The sequence below is a fragment of the Patella vulgata genome, chromosome 9 (genome assembly GCF_932274485.2).
Source record: "Patella vulgata chromosome 9, xgPatVulg1.2, whole genome shotgun sequence".
NCBI lineage: Eukaryota > Metazoa > Mollusca > Gastropoda > Patellidae > Patella > Patella vulgata.
Window position 1 is genome coordinate 5081630 of NC_065887.2, and position 21092 is coordinate 5102721.

The following is a 21092-nucleotide window of genomic DNA, read 5'->3' on the forward strand; positions in this document are numbered from 1 at the left end:
GGGTTGTTCAGGCACCACAGGGTCAGGAGTCTGAAAGGACTAGGTTAACCGCTGTGGTGACCAAGTGTGTGTCAGCCATGTTACCAACTACTGTGCAACAAGTTGTGTCTAAGCTTAATATACCTCCAGCTGTCACAGATGAAAACATTCCAGATTCCATTGTCAACCAGGAAAACCCGTCATCCAGCAACATTATCGACCATGGAGATCCGTCCACCAGCAACATTTTAAACCATAATCAACGAATTATTAGAAGCACCAGGTAGGGACGAAAGCTTTCACGAGTCAGATTTGGCATTAGTTAAGCCTCTAGATTTGGGCATTGACCCCACGATAAATACATTAGTATTGAGTTTAATTCTGTAGAATATGTACTTTTTCAAGAAACGCGAAAAAAAATAATACTCCGAACAAAACCAATAGTTTATATACTACGTAGTATAAAAACTAATGAAGAATAATAATAATCTTAGTAATAACACCCGAAGGTGAAAGCCTAATTAGAACAAATGAGTACAAGTTCGAATATAACAACTACAAATAATAAAATAATAGTAGGACAAATGATTAATTATTAATATCTCCAATGTTAATTAATGCAAATCATCAGTGGCCTCACTAATCTTTTATATACACCTTGTCTTTGTTCATCTTGTTCTAATGCCTTTGATCTTGTTGTTGTCATGGATGGTTACTGATTTGTTGTTATTGCTTGTCTAATATAATTGCCCTACATATTTGTTACTGTACTTGATCGAAAACATGCACGGGCCCCGAGGTTACCCGGATGTCCCTGCAGCTCAATGGTCAGAACATAGAATTCAAAGTTCCTTGGTGTAATCTGTGATAGGAAAGTCACATGGAGACCACATGTAAAGTATTTAGTAACACGTAGTCAACGCATTCTGAACCGTATGAGGAAGACCACGGGTCATGATTTACCGTTCTCTAATACCTCCTGTACTAGATTACAGATGCGTGACATTCTTAAATTCAAGACCCATTACACTAAAAACAAGCCAACAGTGAGGCTGATGCTCCCTCCCCCCCCCCCCCCGCCGAAATCCCAAAATAAATAGACGACACACAATAATTAATCATTTATTTTTTTTTTAAAAGTATCAAGCAATTAAACTATACGCTAAGTTTCATCACTCTCTATCAGATAGAATCAAGATTATCTTGTCCCAAAACATTGACCAATGAAATTGATTAGCTCTACATAGCTTCAGTTCGAAATGTTAATCATTGAACCCAGTCAAGACATTCACCTAATGAACATCTACATCAAGTCTAAACATTCTAACTCAATTAAAAGCAGAGTTATGTTCCAAAGGCTTGACCAATCAAATTGCTTATCGCTCATTAGCCTAAGCAGAAAGTTCTTACCATAGAAATTAGTCAAGGTAATGATATAATGAATCTATATTCGGAGTTCCATCACTCTCACTTCATTATAACCAAAGTTATCGTGCCCCAAATCATCGACCAATCAGATTGTTTATTTTTGCTTACCGTAAGCAGACAATGTTCATCATAGAACCCCATCAAGGCATTTTTAATGCAATGTATTTATAACACAAATTTTTCGTTTCGGTAAAACAAAATCTACGCCCATTTTAATTGGCCGAAGGACGTGTGGCTAATAGAAATATGGCGGGCGGACAAACTGACCAAACAGTATATTTTGTGGTATTCCAGGTAAGCTAATTCAATATTATATTATAACCACATGTGCATAATTGTGTTTCTGTGTGATTAAATATTTAAAAAATCATCCTTAGGATACACCCTCGACAACAGTCAGTCCTGAATTGCAATGTTTGGTTTGTGTTCTGAGCGCCATTTTGAAAACAGACATGACCTACATTCATGTAGATTGTTGATACGACTGATTGTGTTCCTTTTTTCAGATTTCGTAGATTTTAGCAACACAATCCAGCAATAGTGCAGTCTAATTGTTTTAAAAGGAAATCGGAATTCGTACAAAGACCTACAATAAAATCCAGGTGAATTTGGAAAATTATTCATGTATTTTCTTTATGAAGAGTAGCTATTTCAATTTGTAAATGCCCAGTTGTCTTAAAAAATAATAATTCAAACTTCAAATCAGTTATATTCATGATCTGTTGTATTTATTCAAATCATACCACCGAGAATTTTCTTTATGAAGAGTAGATATTTCAATTTGTTAATGCCCAGTTGTCGTAAACAAATAATAATTCAAACTTCAAATCAGTTATATTCATGATATGCTGTATTTATTTAAATCATACCACCGAGAATTTTCTTTATGAAGAGTAGCTATTTCAATTTGTAAATGCCCAGTTGTCTTAGACAAATAATAATTCAAACTTCAAATCAGTTATATTCATGATATGTTGTATTTATTCAAATCATACCACCGAGAATTGTATTTATCCAATTGCATAATAATAAAAACTTGAATTTTAGTATTTTATTTCTTCCTGTCAAGAACATGGAAAATTGGTAATTGCCTTGTATCACAAACTATATACTAAATGGATAAAAGCAATTTTTTGTGAACAGTATTTTGGCATTAATGAATTATTCATCGCAATTCCAAGACATTACGAGAAGGTTTAGAGTCTGTACACAGTCTATACATCAGTATCTGGTTTGTCCACCGCGAGTGTCAATAACAGCAATGCAGCGTCTGTGCATGGAGTGGACCAGGCGATTGATGGACGCTATTGGCACCTGGAACCACACTCTCATAAAAGCCGGACGCAATCCATCGACCGTGTTTGGTCTCGACACGACGTCATTAAGCCTTCTCTGAGTTTCATCCGGGCTAAGGACTAGCCAGTGCATAACGTTAACACCGTTCTGCTGTAGAAAGTCCCGAGTAACACTGGCGGTGTGGGCACTGGAAAACATTGTTTTGATGACGTGCGAAATGTGGTATGACGTAGGGTCTGAGAGCTTGATCGATGTAGCGCACTGCTGTGATGCCGCCTTTCTCTACCTGGACCAAGATTTTGCAACACCACAGGACCCACTCTCTGGTTCAGGCCGATTCCACCCCCAAACCATTATCCATGACACATTAGTCAGAATAAAGCTGGCCACGTCGACGCCATATTCTTGTCCTGACTCTCATCTGTGAACAGTTCTCCATTGCCTGTGTCGCCAGTTCTAGTGTTGTTGGGCAAACTGTAGACGTTCACGTCGAAGGCGAGGGGTAAGGATCGGTCCACGGTAAGGTCTACGACAATGGATGTTCTTTCTGGTGAGACGTAGGCGCACTGTATCGGTTCCAACTGTCTGACGTGTAGTCACAGATGCCTGTGTAAGGGGTTTTTGCACGTGTGAATGATTAAACCAGGTATGGGCGCATTTTGTGATGGGGGGGGGGGTAATTTTGTTATTATTGAACACAATTTTATTAGTATTGGAATTAACTTTGTTTATTAATATTCCTAATGTCTCGGAGCGTGTATTGTTTTGTTTTTTATCAATTTAAATAGCTATTTTTTATTTTATTATTTTTTATTTTTTTCATTGCATAAAACCATTGTATTAGTATTGGAATTAACATTGTTTACTAACCTTCGAGATTAATTTAATTTCATATCATTTATTGATTAAATTATAATTTAACAAACAAAATTATTGTTTTGTCATTTATCAAACATTACAGTTTAAACAGAACAAATGGAGGGGGTTGTATGGGAAAGGTTGCTTTGCTGGATATAAATTGGTAAAATACAACACAAGTGTTTGTTGGTGATTATACACAAGTTTGTATGCAACAACACAAGTTTCCGAAATTTCAAAACAAGATTCAGAAATTTTAACACAGGTAATGTGTAGATTTCAACACAAGTTTGTGTTGTTTGATAAATTGTAACACAAGTTTTGTGTCGTTTCAACATTTAACACATGTTGTTTCAGCACAAGTCTGTGTTGTTAAATAGAATTACAAGGTACTGTCAATGTAAATCATCCCAGCAAGAAAATCTGCCCGTTAATAACAAGGCTGAGTATGAAAGAAACGCTAAGGTATTCTAGTAGACTGTGATCGCCTCACAGCTGAACGGAAACCCCACACGGATAAACTGATCTTCCCTAACACAGCTTTCAGTTAATCTACGAATTTGTGTGTGAGATTGGTATCCTAGATATTATGATGTAACCCCTTGGGACGAAAAGAGTGTTTCACTTAACGTTCGGAATCCATAAGTGATCATCCTGGGGGTTACTGATAGACGGATAAAGCCAACTGCGCGACAATGACTAGCCGGAGAAGATTGCTTGCCTCCCTGAAAATAGGTCAAACAGGCGGCGGGCCCTAGGGCCCTGTTGACAGTCAAACCTAAATTTACCTATCACACCTAAGAGATCGTAGCATTTATGGCAAAGCGGGCCAGACGTACGTCATTCTTTGGATGAAATATACCTTGGGCGCCTAAATAAATCAGTAATTGTTTTCCATATTAATGTGTTATAGTTTATAACAATACATCATTACGTCTTTGTTAACTTCATGTTAGCGATACACAGCAGTTTCTCTATAGTTTGGTTTTGTTGGTATGGTGATTGCTCTAGAATTAGCACGAAAAAGGCATCCTTTGACACCCTTGCAAAATGTGCACGTTTTTGTTTTTTTTTTCGTTTTTTTTGGTGGGGGGGGGCTGAACGGTTCTATTATTGTCTTGTTCTGTATGGAACTGGGACCCACGTTGGTTTGATTTTCAGTGCAATGTTACACCTTTCAAGGTATACTCAAAGCGGCGTTTACGCAGATTTGGACTGAAATGGACATTATTTACAGCTTAACGGATTGAGTGTTATTCAGTTTTCTTCTTGGTTTAAACAGTATTTATTTTGAGGATATTATACAATATAAAGGCATAAAGAATAGGATACAAACAAGCCAGGTAGGTTTATATTAATATGCTTCCTTCTAGTTTGGGTGTATAATATATGTAGGCTTATATTAATTTGCTTTCCATATGTTTTAGGTGTATAAAATATGTAGGTTTATATTAATTTGCTTCTTTCTGTCTCGGGTGTATAATATAAGTGGGTTTATATTAATTTTACGGAGTGGAACGTTTTGTATATGTAAATAGTTTTAAAACTATCGAACTTAATACTATAAATCACTCTCTTTTCATTCAGCATTCCAAATTATGGCATATACCCTCAGTGGGTGATAATATAAAATGACGTAACTAAATTGAACTATTTAGCTACCTTGCAATCCATGAGGGCACATCAGAATATTGTACTCACTAACCATATCTATTTCCCTGTAAAGTTGTATTGATTTCCTCGATCAAACTAACTAACCATATCTATTTTCTTTAAAGTTTTCTTGATCTACGAGGTTTTAAAATTTCAAATTGTTTGTACAATCTAAAAGGGGTTCGATTGATCTAATATTGTGGCATTGGGGTTTGAGGGAGTTCCCCATCATGCGTAAAAAAATAGTGAAAATTGGTCCCCGTCAGGTGCCGGTGCCTGCACTGTGCTCTCGCAAACACATTCTTAACTATTATTTTAATGAAAAAATAATTCCACAAGTCACGTATACAATACGAAACAGTTATCCAGGAGGATCATATATACCTTATTTATAGCTGAAAAGTGTTATAAAATAATCATCTACTACATTATCACATTTCAAACCAAACACCTGATCATCACCAAGAATCGAAATCTACACAACAAACTTGGTCTCATATATTCTTTTCTCGGGTGCCTATTCCCCGCTCCCCTTGAGCCATCGGACAACATGTTACAAATTGCACTTTTTACACTTGCTGTGGATTTATTCTCGGGAAAATGGTCAGAATATATGTAAATTTTCTCCTAGTTAGTCATAGAAATTTGCTTAATATAATTGTATGAACATGGGTTAGTAAAGGATGACTTGCACCTTCAAGGTGTCCGAGCCCTACCCCAAGCAGTGAAATAAAACTGTCAACTCCATTCCATGTGCCACTGCCGTGGGGAGTGTGCATAACTACTATGATAGACTGTATATATAATCGTTTTTCCAATGGTAAATGGTGTACCTAAAAATTATAAATAACCTCCCTTGAAGGTCATATCGTGACACACATAGTGGTCTGATCCCTGCAAATTCATACTATGTTCAATCTGATTAAAATACACATCTATATTTCGTTTCGTTTTTTTATACTTTCGATGGCCTACACTACATGAAGATCTGACAAGTTATAGCGATAGGTCACGTCAGGGGTCAAAAGACCGACTTATGACAGTATGACGTCAGACATTTGATTAACCAATCAGCATTGATGTTACTAGTGGATTACCGACAATTCCGTGAAAAACACGCCTAAAAGCTCGCCGTAACAGACCGTTTCATTGGCTTATCCCTTACACCATTCAAAACACGAGTTAAATAACTCTTCCAGATCCAAGTGTAGTAAAGACAAGTAAAACGAAATTTTGAACTATAAAAACGAAACGAAATAGGATCTGTGTTTTAACCAGATTGTCCTTTCATACCAACCATTTATCGAGCAAACGAAAAAAAACATCTGATTTTAACTCAAAATGACACGTTTGACACCAGACACGTTCAGAATACGAAATAATATAGTAATGTGATACAAGTTGGTTGATTTGTGTAACTCATTTCATCACCATCTTTATGTGACTCGAAAGGTAACTTTGGGCAAATCGTGTCACTTTAAATGTTTTCAAGTTACAAACTTACAAATGAAATGAAGTGGGGGCTTCAGAATCTTAACTTTACTGTTCTGCATGAATCGGGATGAAGCGGTATATAACGGAATGTGTGACCAGGCAACGGCTTTGTCCGTCTTCTCATCACCAATTTAGTGTCAACAAAGTAAAGAAGATATGGACAACTTACAAACACAGCAACATAAGGTGAACAAAATAAACAACAAACAAAGAAATTTTAAACATAGTCTGTTTATTTTGCGATGTAGGTTATATTTTAATATCTTGTATTTGTTGGTTTCTAATCTAGTTGTTTTCAGGGAGTACATATTATAATATAATAATAGTTGGTCTCTGAACAACATAAACTAGATTGATTACAAAGAACAATATGATTCTCCACATTTAACATCTGAAAAATACAAAACATGGTTTATATATTATAAATAAACAAACCGCAACAATCCTTCTAAGTCATAAAATTGACTTACTGTGTATATAAGAAAACAAGATTCGTTGGAAAAGCAATATGTTTTACATCATAATGTTAATCAAGAAAAATTTTAATGGATTGAAACTGGTGTTTGACGATGCCATGGTGGTTAATAATCTATGTTTACCATGGAGCTTATTTATATGAAAGCCCAGAAGGCTCATTCCAAATTCCAAATGCGAATTTCCAAATTCCAAATGCGAATTTCCAAATTCCAAATGCGAATTTCCAAATTCCAAATTCATGTCTCACCGATAAAATAGCAAATTGGCAGCCCCCCTCAATTAAACAAATTAGAATTTATATAAATTGTAATTTTACACAACTAATTACTTAGTTGACCTATCTGGGCCGGATAAATACCCGTTCCAAATTACTAGCTTCCAAATTCCAAATGCGAAATTCCAAATTCCAAATGCGAAATTCCAAATTCCAAATCTGATCCGACCAATCGGATCAGGTTTTTGCTTTTGACTAATCATTTAGAGTATAATAACAATATTACAGTTGGCTATTTATTATGTCCTTAACTTCTCCAGGGGATGGTACAATCGAGTCTAAGCTATTAGCATTCATTTGGAGGAGTGGAAGAGTTTTGTTAGTACTTAACAGTTCAGTTTGTCGAATGAAATAATTATTAAGGGCATTGGCTTTGTCGGTGGGCATAAACATTGTATCATTTCCAACTGTTAGTGGTGGGGGCTCGTTTGAGGATACAGCCTGTGTCTTGGTGTATGCGTTTATTAGATTCCACCATTTTTTAGTGCCAAAATTTTCTTTATCATTTATTTTTGTGTCAATTTTCTCAAAGTATTCTTTTTTGCATTTCCTTATCAGATTTATGTAGTCATTTCTTATTTTACGAAAATTTTGCCAATCACTTTCCAAATTTCTTTTTACTGCTCTCTTATGTAATCTATTTTTTTTCTTTTTCATTCTTCTAATGCTGTTATTCATCCAAAGTTTATCGTTTTGCCTAATTGTTACTAATTTGTTAGGTATATTATTTTTTGCTATTTTGATCAATTTGCTAGTAAATTGGACACATGATGTATCAATATCAGAGCGATCAACAAGATTGTACCAATTGGTTTTTATTGTTTTTGTGCGTATACCCTCAAGGTTTGTGTTTTCGTAATTCCATATCATTCGTTTGAAGCATTTTTGTTTAGGAACAGTAAAAGAGAGCTTACAAAAGACTGGGCGTACCGGTTTTGCTATAATGGGTTGATTTATTTATTAACTGAGTCAGGTCTAATAAGTTGTTTGCATCGTGGATAAAGCTAGTCGTTTTCCTATGCAAGTCAATATTAAAATCTCTTAAAATTATGCACTTATCAATCGGATCAGTAATAGCTTGTTGAAAAGAATTAAAAATCTGTTGATTGATATTCGATGTTGAGGAGGGTGGTCTGTAGTAGGTACCAAGCAGAAACTTGTTATGATTAGAGTTAATTTCTATCCAAATAGATTCAATGGATTCATTTTCTAAGTCATTTCTACGTTTGAATGATATGGAATTACGAACATAAATAATCACCCCACCCCCGCGGTTATTTCTATCTTTCCTGACCGGCAGATAGTAGTTAGGTAAAGCTATAGACTCAGATGTGATGTTTTTGTCAAGCCATGTTTCACTTAATGTTATTATATCATAGCTAGTTAATTCTGCAGTTATTAAATCAAGTTTATTTTTAAGACTCCTTACATTCAAATGCACTACTGAGAGTCGGTTATTGTTTTGTGTATTTGGGCCTGGGTTGGGTTCGATATTTCCTGAGAGTAGTAAGAGAGAACGGGTTAGTAGTGGTGACAGACAAACTGCGGCGATAGTAAAGATAATGCAACTGCGTAAGCAAGCGAGCGATAGTCTCCGGTTGTTGGCCTTAAAATTTGACAAGATTATATATATTTTTGGGAAGTCTTTGCATATTGCAATTGTCTTTGGCTTAGCCGAAATGAATAATGGATAATTAAAATCGTGAAAAATCGTGAGGGATGTTGTACTTAGTGAAGACTTATGCCTATATAAAAGGTAGTGTTTATCAATTTGAACATATATACACAAGGGTGGTAACATTAAAATTAATTCAACATATGTACACAGATATTTACAAGACTGCGAGACAATCAGTTGGCCGGAGATTGTTCGCTTGGTATGGCCCGCGAGGAGAGAGAGCTAAGCGATATCTTTGATGTTTTAGCGCCTGGATAATCGTGAGCGTTAATAGTCACGTGATGTTATACACGCGTTGAATGGATCTGGTGTCACCAGTGCTGGTGTTGTTTTTACTGGTGAACGTTGTTTGTGAGCAGTTAACGGGTGGGAGATATTCATATGTACCGTTGCAGGTGAGTATTGTTAGCCTATCTATGTTTCTATTAAGTTTAATGTATAGATTTAGTATAAATTGTTCATTATTTTATATAAAGCATGTAGTTTGAAAGAACCATGAGGCCTGTAAGTAACCCACCCACGCAGTAGGCATGGCTATTCCGACTTAGGTTTTAATAGGCAATTTGGGTAGGGAATTTAGGCCGTACTGTTTAGCAAGTGATTTTATTTGTTTTAGCACGAAGTATGTTCATTATAAACTAGAGGTATTGTGGGGGGTAATACGCTGGTGGTTGTAAGTTTGTGGTTGTTATATGTTTGAGGTTGTAATTATATTTCTAATTAGGGTTTCACACTGCGTAGCCAGTGTGAAACACTATTGTTTTTGTTCGGATTATTATTATTATTATTTTTCCATTTGAGCATATCTCAGAAACTACTTGTCGGATCGATTCGATGTTTTCGGTTTTACTGGGAAAGTGGCTTTGACTTAAATTTTAAAGCTATTTCCAACGTTCTGCGACGATGCGAAATGTCCGAAATCACCGAAGTTGTCGTTTTTCGATATTTTGCCGTAATATTATCAATAATTGTCGGATTGTATTATTTGATACATTTTGACATAGCCAGAGACAAGGCACATAGCTTTCGTTCTTTGAATTTTTTTATTTTCGACGAATCTTCGGAGATATTAGGCGCCAAATTTTGAAAATTTAAATTTTTACGAAAAACTTTTTTATTAATGAATATTTTTATGTGGTATTTTACCAAGGGTTAAAGGGTCATCTGATTTGATAAAAAATGTCAACATTTGTTTTCACCGTATTTTTCCTTGGCCCCCATTGGCTAATTCAGTTTTTCAGTCCTGGATTAATTATTTATTGTTCGATTTGTATAAAACAAAGTTCATATGTTCCGCGGTCCAAAATGTCATTTTTTTTTGTTACCGGTACATTTTCCTTTCGGCAACGGAAGTAACATAAATTTAGCAAAAACTGCAATTTTGAGAGTTCGGTACCACTTTTTGAAAGCAAATATTATTTTTTTCAAATCTGGTATGACTGAAAGGGTTTGCCCTGTTAATGTGCAGAAATCATCGCGCTCAGTTTTTTTAATTTTTATTTCGTTTTCGGATCATTTCGATTTAAAGGTGAAAAAATGAGCTATTCACAACCCATTCAGGCTTTTCATATTTTAAAATATTTCTTCGCAACTTTCATAAACTAGTAGCAATAATCCATACGAAGAGAATGTATGTGAAAATTAATTTGTAACATGAACAGTTGCCGAGAAATGGGCAATTTTATTTGAGTCACTTTTTACGCTAGTTTGCCAGTATAAGAGTCAATTATTATTCGATTTTCATAAAAGTGACACCATTTGATGCGTAATGTCAATTTTAACCAGGTCAAACCAATTTAACATTTTCAATGTCACCGGAAATGACGTAATTTGGGCAAAAATTGTATTTATAACCTTCAAAACAAATAATTTATTCAAATGAGTCGTATTTGTTGTTTGTTTAAGATTTTGATATTTGATTCCAATCAACTAATAGAATGAACCCAAACGATCATATAGATATCACAAAATGGTTTCTAACTTGTTCAGTTGCGGAGAAATAGACGATTTTCAACAGGTAACTTTTCAAGGTTTTTGGTCCATAAAAGTGTTATTATTCGATTTTCATAAAATTCCCCGTGTGTGATACCTAATGCCATTTAAGATTTCATACAAGTAATTTAACACTTTTACTGTTACCGGAAGTAATGTCATTGTGACAAAAACTGTATTTTTAGCCTTCAAAACAGATATTTTATTTTATTTTATTTTATTCAAATGAGTCTGATTTGTATTTTTTTATATACAATTATGATATTTGATTCCAATTAACAAATAGATTGAACTCACATGATCATACAAATACCAAAAAATGGTTTCTAACATGTACGGTTGCAGAGAAATAGACGATTTTCTACAAGTCACTTTTCAAGGATTTTGGCAAATATTATTCGATTTACATAAAATTTTCACCATGTGATGCCTTATGCTATTTCTGATTTCATGAAACTAATTTAACATTTTCATTATCACCGGAAGTAATGTAATGTTGTCAGGATCACTTACATGTAATGAATGTATACAATGAATTGATATTGCCGGATTTGGTTGATTCTGCGTACATTTTAAGTGATGTGTGCAATGCTTAAATGGAAACCTGTTTAATGGTTTCATCGGTACCGGAAGTGACATATGTTCAAGGGTAACTTTGTTTTTATTTATAATATAATGGTTTATTTTAGGGCACTATCATGATGGTTTGGTCTCCTAGATCAAGTTGGTAGATATGTGAGTAGAAGAAAAGATGATGAAAATCCGGTGGCATGTAGGTGGTGAACTAATGACTTCTTAGTGGTTAACTGTCTTGGATTAGTGTACTTCAATGAATGTGTCCATACAGTGAAGGCTACTTACTAGGGGCCATTTATAACAATTTATATTACATTATAATTAGCACATAACATTTTTTTTTTAGTAGGATGGTAAATTAGGTTAACATTATCCAATGCATGTTTTAGTCCTAAGCTTAGTTTGCATTCCGATTCATTCAGTAGAAATATATATGTTTCAGTTAAAGTTCAAGAGGTCTATTTGAGATGTTTTGTTACTGTGCAACATGTCCGTCTATTACGATAAGCTTTTATACATATGGATTACACCGCTTTTACTTCTAAGCAGATGTTAAGACAGAGAACAAGTAATACAGTGCAGTTACAAATATACATACATACAGCTTATAAGTACAAAATACATTTATGGATTCATAATGCTGATAATAACAGTTTCTATGGTATCAAGTGATTAAAGCATACAATTATAAGGAGCTATTGTAATTAGTGGCTGCTGATTGGGTTGGCATAATAATTATTACTAGTACATGTATATTAACATTATGCCTGTTATGAAAATAATACTATGGCAGATTGTACAAGAGAATCATATTGCATTCTTAAGATCATATAGTTTAAATTAATTTCAGGTATAACATGCTTCGGATAGATTTGTTTTGATTGAAGATGCGTAGACGATGGAGTTAGAACAATTGTGGACACCTTACCTGGAGACAAGTTTGGTGATGTACGTATGTTGCTCATTTTTAGGATATGTGAATTTGCCAATTCCATTTAATAGCTTGCATTAGTTGTTGGAAATGAAAAGAAATGGGATTTAACGTCCTGCTCCGAACTGGGCCAATGGGTGCTATGAGGGAAATTTGCCCGGTCAGCGGCACTACGGCCTATTCTTATATGGAATTCCAACTGTCGAGGATCTTGGACCAAGGTTTTTCGTCCCATCCGCACAAACTAGTCAGCTGGCCTCGCAAGGCCCTCCATTCTGCACCACTGACAAGGGGGGACCAAGCCGGGAGCATTAGTTGTTGGGCTGTTGGATTTGATCACATGGTAGTAAGGTGGATAAGGTTACAATCACCACAATTAATGGCTTAAATAACTAAAGATTATTATGGCTTAATTTAATTAACGATACTTAGAGGATTTACCACAAAAGGAAGGTGTTGATTTGAAATGGATGATCTTATTAGGTCAAGCGAGTACTTGAATAGAGCATCATACAATGAAGCCACATTTCGTTCATTAATTCATACAGATTAAATTGGTTTTAGTAAATCGAGATTTGAGTATAACATAGTATCTTTGATTATAGGGTTGAAGATGATGGTGTAGAAGACAATGCAGACACCTTATTGACAGACTGTTTAGATAAGTTATGTTGTTCTTCTTTTGGATAAATCATGATTCATACTTAGTGGCCTTGATTCGAATGTGCAAGATTGCAAATTCCTATAAGAAGCTTACAATAGCTGTTGTGCTGATGGATGTGAGCAGATACTAGTAAAGTGAATCACAATTAATATGCTTTAACGTTAACTAAGGACTATTATGGCTTGATTAAGTAACAATACTTAAAGATTTTACAATAATAGAATAGTACAAAATGTGTTTCATAACAGGAAATCTGATTTAACCAAGGTACATGTGTACATAAAATAACAGTGTGCATATTATACAAGGGAGTCATAGTTCATTCATAAAATGTGTTTCAGATAAGACATGGTTTAAGCATAGTAGCACTAGCTTAGATTGGGGCTGAGAACAAAAGAAAAGGGACTATTAATGGACTCCTAATGAATACTTAGAGATAAGATTGGTAAGTAATGATGCTTGACCTTGCGATATGCGTAGGTTCTGGTTCCTTTTGAAAGCTTGCATTAGCTGTTGTGCTCTAATTTTGATCGGGTGCTAGTGGGTATGTGTTACAACCATTCAGCCATCACAAATAATTTATTAATTTGTAGATAACTATGACCTGATTAATTGATGATACTTAAGAGGTTTTACCATAATAGCAGGGTCTATTGTGATTTAAAATTGTCCTGGTTTTGATTGAATTATTTTCCTTAGTAATAGTATAAATCAATTGCATGATTGATTAATAGTGTTTGGGATGGACCGAAATATTTTAGTCTGTGAGTTTATCTAATCAGACAGCCAATTATTAATAATTTACTTGGGACTGGCCATTTCATACCAGTTAACAGTAGCATGTAGTATAAATGATATAAAGTAAGTTAGTATTGATAGTAATAGTAATAATAATAATTTTGTATCTTATAGGGAACTTGATGATGGATCACAATAATAATTAAACATTAATTGGTATTGATAGTAATAGTAATAATAATAATTTTGTATCTTATAGGGAACTTGATGATGGATCACAATATTAATTAAACATCTGTTGATTCCGGTTCACTTTGGATATTTTGACTCAAGTTGAAGTGGAGTAGTTCCTCTGCCGATGGCTTATATCCAGGAATTTGGACTATACTGTGTATACGTTTTATAGAACCATCTGTTCCATCAGGTTTTCTTTCGTGAATAAAGATTTTGCCATCACGCGTCCAACATCCATTGATTAAGTTTGATTTGAATGATTTTCTAGTGTGTTTAAAGATATGAGCTCTGTACCGTGTTAAGTCCTCATTTATATAGATGTTGTCTTCTGCTGAGTTTACGACTTTCTTGCCACGCATTATGGATACTTTAGTTTTATAGCTAGATAGTCTAACGATAATCTTTTTGGGGTTACCCATGATAGGTTTACCTACTCTGTGACTATTTTCTATGGCAGTCGGTGTTATGGCTGGGATGATTTTTTTAAGGACTTCGATTACTTTATTTTCGACTATTTCGTTGGGCGTTTCAGCTTTACCACTAATACGGATGCAGTTTCGCCTACCATATTGCTCTAGGTCATCACATCGTTCATTTAACATGCCATTTAACTGCAGCGTAACAGACGAGATTTCGTATTTGAGGTCATTTATTTCCTTTCTTAAGGGAGTAATATATTTATCAATCTCTTCTCTTAGAATGGGTGTTATCAAAGGTCGAATGGCATTCTGTACCTCTGGTTTCCCAAATGCTCTAGATAATTCCTGGGTAACAGCATTTAGAGTGTTGATAAATGCCTCATCAGGGACAGGAGTGGATGACAGAGGGATATAGTTTTCAGGCTTGTCATTTATTGGGGATTCCGCGTCGCTCATAGTGTTTTCTAAGTACTCGTAGCTGGAGTTGGGTTCAATATTTTCAGACATGAAGGTGGTAATTGTGCTCTGCTGGAGTTTACTTTTTTTTAAATTACTACTTCTGACACCAGTAGCCAAGAAAAGGTCTGTTTGTATTTGAAATGGGGACGTTGAACCCTTTCTTTTCCTGTCTTCTTTAGCCCTGGCTGGAGTATACATTAAGTTTTGAGTGTATATTGGTAGTAATGATTTAATAATAATAATAAATAATATGATACCACTGATAAGGATGTTGATTTTCTGTAGGGTCTGGCTGTTGAACGTTCGTGAGTCAAAGAAATCACAAAGGTAACAAAGATGGCTGCTCACAAAGCAAGTTTTCACAGTGGTTGGAGATTTTAACTCAGAGGTCCTTTTAATACAGCATGAGTTAATACTTTATATATAGTGTTTACTCCAGGCACATCAGGATGTATGGATATTATCACATACCTTAGTTATTATGTGTTATTTAGTCGCTTTTCACTAATTATTGAAGCTCTCTAAGAGGAGTCTAACTACTGGCGGCCATCTTGTTAAAATTCTGATGGATAACACCTGTCATTATTTATACAGGGGTTGGATATATTACAGGGATTTACTAAAGTTAAATTTAAGAAATGTGGATCTCAGATACGTTAATAATCATTATATAAGACAGCGAGTGATCATAATTCCAATTGTTAAGTATGGCATAATGAAATATGGATATTTCTTAACGAGGTAGACATTGCCAGGGATTTAAGTAAAATAATGATTGCAACAAGTACTGGTGAGGATATAAGACCCATTGAGATTTATAAATACGCGCATGATAGATTAACTCCTCTAATTAAATTTTCTGAATCATGATCTTCTTGCGTTAAAAAAAGGGGTAGTCCAAGTTAGGTCCAGTAAAGTAACAGTGAATGTGAAGCGGAACGCCGTGTCTTGTGTAAAAATATACTAGACTGTTGAATACGGAGTTTATCGTTTGTTTTATACACAGATACCTGATCACAGGTGTTGTTTTGTACATTATGTTTTTGGGGAGTTCTTCCAACAAATAATATGCATCAGCTGTGTTTGGAAATAAAATCAGTAAGTTTTATTTGGTCGTTAATTTTAGATCTAAAGGTTTTGGCAATCAATTTCTTGTGGACATGTTGATTTCATTTCATTCCCGGAAATAATATTTTATATTTCGTTATTAGTGTTTTCCTCCTTCATCGTGATTGGTTTCTGAAGATAAACGTGGCTTAACGATCGTCATTGTCTTTGAGTCACGGTATACCCAGGCCATATTGAATGTATGAACGTGTACACTACAATAATAGGAAACAAATTCAGTTCAATGCTATAAGTAATTTGGGTTGTTAGTGTTTCCTCCTTCATCGTGATTGGTTATTCAAGATAAACGTGGCTTAAGGACCGTTATTGTCCATGATGCACGGTATACCCTGGCTATACAACAATAGGAAGCGAATTCAGTTTAATGTTTTGTATATAATTTCAAACAATAAATAAAGCATGACTAGTCATGAATATACACTTTATCGTCATGTTGTCAGTTTTAAATATCCTCTCCAACCTGTCATCACCACGATTTACATGATTGGTAATACATCAGTAATATTATGACCGTGTAGTCTCGTTTTACAAGAATTGAGGAAACAACAGATCCCTCCCCCATCCCGCTTGACAGCAACAACCCCAATCGCAGAAATTGACATAATTATGTAGAGGGGTGCTGGGCCTCCGAAGGAGGGTAGGCAGGACAATTGTTTAGTTCAGTGGTACATGCTAGAATAGATTTGACGTATCTGAGCCATGACATACCATACATTGATATTTGGTTGAGGGATTATCATTAAGTCTTGAAGATCTGAACATGGACATAGTTAGCAATAACCAGGGCCGCAACTAGCTCAGAGAAACGAGTGGGGCGGGAAGTGTTCTTAGGGGTGCTGTGAAGTTGACGGACAATATATATCTATTGTTTTTATGGTCGACAATTTTTGTCACAGGGCGGGGGGGGGGGCGAAACTTTGAAGCCCCCGCCCCCTGCGCCCCTCCCACCTAGTTATTGGCCTGGCAACAACCGAGAACTAAATGAAATGGACAAGGCACATAGCCACCCACACACCTCTCTACACTGGTAGGAAATGTCATCGAATTCGAACGTTATCAACCATTTCCGATATGAGGTAAGGGTTTGCCTACCCACCCTGTACGCCTCTGTAAATATGTTTGTATGTTTAGATATCGGCTAAAATCGATAGTAACACGTGTTTAAATATTTATATCCTCAACAGTCGAATATCCTAGCTAATGATTGGTTAGCATATTCAATTACCAGGAAATATAGATGAATTATATATCTTTCCCGATAATTGAATTATTGTCATTCTACAAACTTGAGAAATGTAAGGAATCCTATGAAAACTATATGGTTCATCAATCTCTGCTGGGGTTACTGCTATCTTTATGTTACGCGAAATATATTTGTTGTTATTATTTATTACAAATGTAACGTTCAATACATTGTAAAAGGGACAGGTTGGTTTAATTAAGTAATATACAAATGAAGGCGTAATATAAAAAGTAAAATAGGTAAAACATTAAAACAAAGTTCTTGTATATCAAAATTTCTCATTAAAACACGGTGTTAAAATTCTCTGTCGTGAGAAGAGAACGTGTTGCGTTATTCGATCGGTATTGAAAGAAAAATGATTACTCTTTCTTATAAATTTTATATCATCGCTGTCCATTTGTCAAGTAGAGTGAGAGAGAGAGGGGGGGATAAAATATCCACAAAAGTATTTGTTTATTTAACAAATAGAGAGAGGCGGGGGGAGATGGGATATATCGTCCACTTGACACAAACCAGGTCATTTCGGGACTAACACAGGATTCAATTTTATATCAATAATTCGCATGCGTGTAGGGGTCTTTAGCAGTTGGAGGAAACCGGAGGACATGGAGAAAACCCACAGACAACCCTACTCCTTGTACAACCGGGGACTGAAAACCACACTAACCACCACCCCCACCCCCCCACACACACACACACCCACCTCCACACACACATACACACACACACACACACACATTTGTCAAGTAAACTATACTAAACAGCAAAAAAAAAACGTCAGTACGATTTCAAAATCAGAGAGGCACTAGGCTTTAATGAAATCATTCTAGAAAACGACTTACTAAATGGATCAAAGCAACTTTTTGTGAACAGTATGTTGACACATTGTGATTGATTCAAAACGAGAATGTTAAGAGTATGTACACGGTCTATACATCCTTATCTGGTGTGTCCACCGCCAGTGTCAATAACAGCAACGCAGCGTCTGTACATGGAGTGAACCAGACGCATTGATGTACGCCATTGGCACCTGAAACCACACTCTCAGAAAAGCCTGGCGCAATCCATCGGCAGTGTGGTATTTTATTGACACAATCTATCCTTAAACTTAGATCCTCTTTACTGTTATGCTCACACTAAGTTGATTTAAGTACAATTCTACATATATGTGAATCTACCAACTTGCCAAAGACATTAATTAATGAAATATACTACCACCATTAATTTCAAGAGCAAAAATTCTAGCAATATTAATACATGCCGCCTCCTCTCCTTGGACCAAGATTTTGGAACACCACCCCAAACCATTATACTTGGACCTCCCCATGAGTCTCGTTCCATGACACATTGGTCAGAATAACGCTGGTCACGTCGACGCCATATTCTGGTCCTGCCATCTGCAGTTGATACGCAATACCGACTCTCATCTGTGAACAGAACATTTCTCCATTGCCTGTGTCGCCAGTTCTGGTGTTGGTGGGCAAACCGTAGACGTTCACGTCGATGGCGAGGGGTCCACGGTAAGGTCTACGGCAATGGATGATCTGCCTGGTGAGACGTCGGCGCACTGTATCGGTACTGATGGGTCTTCCGTGTGTTCCTACTGTCTGACGGGCTGTCTCAGATGCCTGTGTGAAGGGATTCTGCACGTGCTGTCGCACAACATTGCGGTCTTGTCGCCTTGTGGTAATCCTTGGTCTACCAGTCCAGGGTGATCATCCGTGGTGTTGGTGGCCCGAAAGCGTTGCTGAAGCCTGTAGATGGTCCGAACTTTGGCCTGGAAGTGATTGGTAACGGCTCGGGCAGTGTGGCCAGCATCGAGTCTTCCAAGCGCCTGGTTCCTCCGAGCTGTCGTGAGTCGTGGCATGCTGCTGACGTTGTAGTGTGTATGATTCAACCAGGAATGGGGGTGCATTTTATAGGACTGGTCCCGGTGAACAGCACGTACAGCATGAGTTACATGAAGATCATGGAGAACACATTACCATCACAGAAGTCAGGTTGCGTCTTTTGGAACATTTCCTGGGTTCAATTCTGTGTTTGGGAAGGAGTCTTATTGCTTAGTTTGAGATTTGATCACAACTATATACTATAAAAACATTTGGCAAATTTTATGCAATGCGTCTATTCAGAATAACATACCAACCTGACGTTTCTTTTGCTTCTTAGTATATATTATTAATGCAAGGAAATGAAATGTGGTTTAACGTCCTACTGTTCTGCCTCGACTCGGTTAATGAAGACCAGTAACGCCATATAGTGTGCTATGGGGGACATTTTGCCCGGCCATCGTCACCACGACTTACTCTATTTCGAATTCCAACTGTCAAGGTTCTTTTACGTGCACGCCAATGTAGGTAGACTATCGATGAACTTTCTGGGCCAACTAGGGACCTCCTGGTTAGCACCCCAACGTCTTATTCACTGAGCCATCGTAACTCCCAGTTGAGTTTATACGAAAGATGCCTCAGCAGTAAACAACCGTCTTTTTACGTCCATGCCATAAAACAATCCATTTTGCTGTTCGAGCTTGAATAACGAATAACAAGACAGGACGCGTTTTCTTTATTCGGGAGTCAAATAAAAACATTGACCATCTGTCAAGTAAACTAGGGTTTTGTTTTATTTAATAAGAAGGATGTCTCAGCCTAAAATAATAATTCTATTTGAATCCCGAATAACGAAACACGTTTTGTATCGTTATTCGTTTTTTCAGAATTTAAATCCCGAAAAAAGAAACGTGATCTGTCTCGTTATTCAAGCTTGAAAAGCAATATGGATTGTTTTATGCTAAAGAAGTGAAAAGAGTTTTTTTTAATGCTGAGACAAGACGAATAATGAAACACGATTTAACTTCCCCCTGCCCTTTTGGCACACTGGTTTGAATCCCGGTGCAGGGAGGTCAGGCACTGGACTCAAACAGGAATATCTAACCCTTCGAATGAGTTAAAAATATAACGTCGGACGAGTCATACAATTTTCGGTTACCTCCCTGATTTGAATACACGCGCATTTCCAGTACGCAAAAGATGCTGTTTGTATTTCCCACATGCGGATAAATAGCATGACGTAAATATGTGTGGGCTTGCGCCAGCAACCGGGTTTGAAAATATTTTTTAATGTTGTTTGCGTCTAGTGGCGGAAATTTTAAGGAATTTATTAAAGCAATAGATATGTTTTATTTATTGATTTATTCACAAGGCTGTCATGTTGCATATGATAATCAAATTTTATCAATATGGTGGATTAACTCTTCGGGAAACAGAATAAGAAAATAAAATTTATTTAAGTTATGAACATGTTTAATTTATTGATTTATTCGCATGGCTGTCATGTTGCATATCATAATCAAATTTTATACATATGGTTGATTAAGCTACCAGGAAAGAGAATAAAACAATAAAATTTCACGGCAAAAAGTATATAGAGTTAGTCAAGCCTTATATACCTTCCCAATTCACAATTATAATACGAACTGGACTTCAAATTATTACATGGCGTCACAATTTCTGGTCGGTTCCTGGCCCAGATACCACCTTTACGTTCGGGCGATTAAGTTAAACTAAAGGAT

General features: G+C 36.1%; 1 long non-coding RNA gene across 1 annotated transcript; it reads left to right on the plus strand.

The window, feature by feature from the left end:
- Positions 1 to 9426: 9426 nt before the first annotated feature.
- On the plus strand, positions 9427 to 16625 carry LOC126832231 (uncharacterized). The gene is made up of 6 exons (XR_007684619.1): positions 9427 to 9532; positions 11043 to 11154; positions 11819 to 11901; positions 12556 to 12653; positions 13242 to 13745; positions 14298 to 16625. It is a non-coding gene; the product is annotated as an uncharacterized LOC126832231 (long non-coding RNA).
- Positions 16626 to 21092: the final 4467 nt, after the last annotated feature.